Raw genomic sequence first — 6,004 nt, 5'->3', positions numbered from 1 at the left:
ATCCGAGCCCGTAACTATCGAAGTTTGAGAAAGTCTGAGCCCATAACAAATCTGAGCCGAAGAAAATCTAAGCCCAACAGAACCAAGCGCAAGAAAGCTTGAGCCCGTAACAAACCCAAGACCAATCTGGCTCGAGCCTGAGATAAATCTAACTCAAAACTCGAAAAAGCCCAACTTTATAACTGAACAGTCATTATAGACATTAATAATTAATATAATTTTATGATATTACTTAAATATAAATAAATGATATTTTTTATTTTTCTTTAAAATGTATTCATAAGTCTTGCATATTTATATTAAATTTTTATTAATAGAAAAACTATTGATAATAAATTTTTTATGTTAAATTATAAAGTGAAATAATTTTTAAAAAATATTAATTTAATATATAATATTTTAATACTATAATTATATATGTATCATAAATAAACAAAATTTATAATTATTAAAATCTATAAAATTAAACCTAAATGATAATATAATAATATATTATATAACTATTATTAAACATATTAAGACATATATAACTATTATAATATAGATTTTAATAAGAGATATAGTATTACACGATATTATAATGTTTGATCATCAATGCATATATATGAACTATTAAGATATTATATGATATGTTATAGCATTATATAAAATGAAAAGAGGGTTAACTTTTAAATGTACAAAAAGTATAGGGACTTAGAGAATATTTAAACAAGCATAATAGTAAATAATAATATATAACGTACTAATATTATATATAACTATAATTACAATATAGATTATAATAAAAGATATAGTATTATATGATATTATAATGTTTAATCATCGATGCATATATATAAACTATTAATATATGATATGACATAACTTTATATAATATAGTAGGAAGGCTAACTTTCAGATGTACGAAATGTATAGGGGCTCAGAGCATATTTCAACCAGTATAATAAACAATAATATATTATAATAATTAATATGTTATGTAATACTCTACTATTATAGTATGTGATATACTATTATATAATAGAATAATATATTTTATATGTATTAATATAATAACTATTATTATATTATAGATTATAATAAAATATATAGAATTATGATTGCGCCGTGATGTACGTATGTCAAGCAAAGAATTAGCACAAAATATAGAGATCTAAAAGCGACTTTGACGGCAAGTGTAACAGGTCAGTTGTAATATTTGTAAGTATACAATGGAACACTTAGAGCATTCCAAGGATCGAACCTAAAGGAGATTGAGTGATATAGTAAATGAACAATGGTTAAGCATACAATTAGGAAGTTTAGCTAGCTAATGGCTAAGTGGTATATTACAAAAATTCATAGAACGAGGTGAATTGGGCTAAATTATATATAAAAATACTAAATTGAATCAACACCAAAATCACAAAAAAATATTAATAAGATGAAATAGAGTGGTTGATTGATATCCATGTTGATAATTAACTCTCATATTACAGATTTAAATTGCTTAAACTCCTAATTGGTCCAATTTTACCTCTCGCTCACCATTTTACCCAATTAGACAATTTAGTCCAATTTATCTTTCGACCTCACTAGACTAAATCGAGAAAGTTGAATTTGTTCATAATTGTTAGATCTGGTGCCCTAAGTGTAGTATATTTGTTTGTAAACTTGTAATTTTTTCGAACAGATTGGTTAATAAAACAAATTCACTGATTGCATTAACATACTTTGTATGATTGTCTTAATATGATTTTTACACGCAAAGCAAAATGGAAGCAAATGTTTCTCATTGGTTGCCTAATATTTAAACTAATACTAAGCGGTATTACATGGTCGGATCGTAATACGGAAAGGCAACTTGTATTAGTAGACAAACCTAAACATGTCCCTAGTCTAATCAGAAATGAGCTAACCGATTGAAAGACTAATATGTTGTCTATCAAGTCTAATTGGAGAGATGTTTTGTCTTGAGCATCGGAGCGGATGACTTCCACAAGATAGAGATATAAATGTGACTGACTGGACTGACAATACATCTTATTAGACCCAAGAAGAATAGATTCTGAATTCGATTATGGAATTATTCACTTGTGACGTTCATATTTTGGTGTACTTAAATCTTGAGTGGATGATGGACTATGTATGTGTGACTCGTACACTTTGATGCAAGCAAAAGTCTGAGTTCGAATAGATAAGGAACCGAAAGCTGGTGGTTTGGGTGTACGACTTCTGCAGTATGTAGCGTTATTCACAATAATGGAATTCATAGTCCGAGACATGAGTAAATGATATCCTCTCGTCGACATTACATGATTGATGAAAAGTAAACGTAACCACAGGTGGTTTGTCTTTGTGATGGATGACTTTATTACTATTTTATAGTGATTGGGTTAACAGAAGAGCTTTCGAAAGCTCAATTAAGACTCGGATTTGACTCTTTATCATGAGTTGACTGTGTTTAGTTTTAGATTGCATGTATAAATGATTGCTTGATGTCTAATTGACTGTAGTTGCTCCACCAACGAATGTAGCAACCTGTAGCTCGGACCTGACAATCAGGTCGAGCGGATTGACAAACAATTTACCCTAATTTTAAATTGACTAACGTGGGAATGCACCATTACCGTTAGTATTATGTTACCATTTAATGGTGGAGTGACCAATTTGATCAATTTCTATTTTAAGTGACCAAATTAACCAAAAAAAAATTAAAAATGACTAAAATAAGAACAACCCATATTTAAAGCGGCTAACGAGATAATCTATCCTTTCAAATGATAGTATTTTAAATCAATTAACCGGGGCACTAAAACAAAAGTAAATGATGCCTAAGTGATTTGTATTTAGACTCGGAAGCGAAAGTTTTCTTAGACGGCTTAAAGAAAGAAATCAATGAGTGAAATTAAATCCTCTGATAAAATTAACTAAAAATATTAACTTTATCTAATGATGTGTTCACCAAAAGATAAAAATGAAGATTAATTTTATTTAATCTATACAAACTGAAAAAAAATATTAATTCATTTTATTTTCCTTTTATCTGTTGAATTAGACATGAAATTTGATTTAATATACAATATGATATATAAACTTTAATTTTATACAATTGTATAAATAATATTTTGATTTGATTAAATTTTCATAAATAACTTATAATAACATCACATATCACATATACAAATAATTCGAATATCCCACCTAAAAATAAATTTATATATATAAATGCATACAATTAATCAAATTAAAGTCCATATCCATTTGAAATAAGTAAATTTGAATATTTTCATAATGAAGTCGTATGATAATCTATATAACAAATTGCATTGCAATCACATACCATAATCTTTAAGCGATTAATCTTATTAAATTACATCTATGAGTAAAACGTGTTCGAGGGATTAATTTTATAAATAGGACAGAACAAACAGCGATAGGAAAGAAACGTATCCTCACCTCCCAATCAAACATGTCATCATTAACATTTATTTTGTCAGTCTTATTGTTTCAACTCCTCTGTACCTCACACCCATGTCAACGCATCCTCACCTCCGCCGCAGCTGGCGGAAGGTGGCAACTCCTGCAAAAAAGCATCGGCATCTCCGCCATGCACATGCAACTCCTTAGCAATGACCGTGTCGTTGCCTTTGATAGAACTGATTTTGGGCCATCAAATCTGCCACTACCGAAAGGGAAATGCCGTTTTGACTTGAATGACACTGCTCTCAAACAGGATTGCACGGCGCATTCAATTGAGTACGATGTTTGATCGAATAAGTTCAGGCCACTTATGGTCCAAACCGACGTCTGGTGCTCTTCCGGTGCCGTCACGCCCAATGGTGATCTAGTCCAAACCGGTGGCTTCAATGACGGTGAACGTAAAGTGAGGGTCTTTAGCCCGTGCAGTTCATGCGATTGGCAAGAATCAAATAACGGGTTGGCAGCCAGAAGATGGTATTCGACCAACCATATCTTGCCAGATGGAAGACAAATCATTGTCGGCGGTCGAAAGCAATTTAACTACGAGTTTGTTCCTAAAAACATAGCGGCCAACACGTTCGATTTGCCTTTCTTGTTTGAAACCAATGATCGAGAAGTCGAGAACAATCTCTACCCTTTTGTTTTCCTTAATGTTGATGGAAACTTATTTGTTTTCGCTAACAATCGAGCCATTTTGCTTGATTACGTGAAAAATAAAGTTGTCAAGAGGTATCCGACAATTCCAGGTGGCGATCCTAGAAGCTATCCAAGCACTGGTTCGGCTGTCTTGCTTCCATTGAAGAACTTGAAAGCATCAGCTATTCAAGCTGAAGTTTTGGTGTGTGGAGGTGCTCCTAAAGGATCTTATTCCCAAGCCACACAAGGTGAGTTCATTGGAGCCTTGAAGCCTTGCGCCAGGATCATAATAACCGACCCCAACCCAAAATGGGTCATCGAGACTATGCCACTAGCTAGAGTTATGGGTGACATGATATTGCTTCCAAACGGCAACGTTTTGCTCATTAATGGGGCCGGGTCAGGGTCAGCTGGTTGGGAATTTGGTCGGAACCCGGTTTTAAATCCGGTTTTATACCGGACGGATAACAAAATCGGAACACGTTTCGAAACACATACCCCGACCAAGATTCCACGGATGTATCACTCCACAGCAGCATTACTTCGTGATGGCAGAGTTTTAGTTGGTGGAAGCAATCCTCATACTTATTACAATTTTACAAGTGTTCTATTCCCTACTGAACTAAGATTAGAGGCATTCTGTCCGCCGTATTTGGAGGCTAAATTCAACAATTTGCGACCAACAATCGTTGGTCCAAACTCAATGTCGGGAATCAGCTACGGGAAAACGCTAACACTTGAAATGGAGATTAGGGGTAAAGTAGAAGAAAAATTAGTGTGGATAACAATGGTGGCACCAGCTTTCAATACACATTCATTCTCTATGAATCAAAGGTTGCTTGTACTTGGAAATGACAAAATAACAGCTTTGGGGGAATCAAGGTATAACATTGAGGTAAGGACGCCAAGATCGGGTAATCTTGCGCCAGCAGGGTTTTATCTTTTATTTGTGGTCCATCAAGACATTCCCAGCATGGGAATTTGGGTCAAGTTGCAGTAAAGAAGACAAAAAGATTCTTCGATTTCTTTCAAATATCCAAAAACAAATGCTCTGCTAATTTGCATGGTCGTTAAAGATTAGTTTGATTCCTTGCTGGTCTATATACTTGTTATTATTAAGAAATGTGACATAGATATGTTTGGTTCTTTTATTCATTATATATGGTCAAATTATGATATATACCCAATGGCTTTGACAAGTTACTTTTAGCTCAAATAATAATGAACACTGTGGGGTTGGTCATTTACCTCTTATTATCCACCTGGTCGTGTTGCATAGCTCCGATTTTTCCCGGTAACATACAAGATCTATATGGGCCAATTGGGATAGATTAAAATGGGTTAATTAATGTCATTTTTATATGCCATTCATGTGTGGATGTTGGAGAGAAAGTTATAAACTACTAAGTTGTGTTGGATCAGAAGATGGATACAAACGAGAGAAGTCGGACAAGTAAAACGATGGTTTTTTGTCTAGAAATTGTGTAATCACGGGGCTGGTTGTGATTCTAAAGTTCACGGGCATGCAAATTTTGGCTCAATAATGATGGGGTTTCTTTGTAACTTTGTATGTGGTCTATATATCTAAAGCAATCAAAGTGAGGAATATCTTTCATTTCGGCATATAATAAAAAATAAATAAATAAATAAAAGCACATGGAAGTTATATAGCTTAGTGATAATATCTGTGATTAGACTCTGAAAATAATAGTTTTTTTTATACTCCTATTACTTGGATTAAATTCAAAATTGAGTTAAACCAGATATTTAAATAAAGACAAACTCTCTCATCATTATTTTTTTCATCCACGATACTTGAACCCGTTATTCAAAATCAATGAGATGTTGCATGGAAGACTCACCCCACCACATATACCATTAACCATGCTAGGAGCTTTTTCATCCC

The 6,004-nt window shown here is 32.9% G+C and overlaps 1 pseudogene; it reads left to right on the top strand.

Moving 5' to 3' along the window:
* Window positions 1–3,297: 3,297 nt before the first annotated feature.
* LOC107910714 (aldehyde oxidase GLOX-like) lies at window positions 3,298–5,346 on the top strand (annotated as a pseudogene).
* The last annotated feature ends 658 nt before the right edge of the window (window positions 5,347–6,004 follow it).

The sequence above is a fragment of the Gossypium hirsutum genome, chromosome D02 (assembly GCF_007990345.1).
Source record: "Gossypium hirsutum isolate 1008001.06 chromosome D02, Gossypium_hirsutum_v2.1, whole genome shotgun sequence".
Classification (NCBI taxonomy): Eukaryota; Viridiplantae; Streptophyta; class Magnoliopsida; order Malvales; family Malvaceae; genus Gossypium; species Gossypium hirsutum.
The sequence above is the reverse complement of the archived record's forward strand: the minus strand, read 5'-3'. Positions and strand labels throughout refer to the sequence as shown.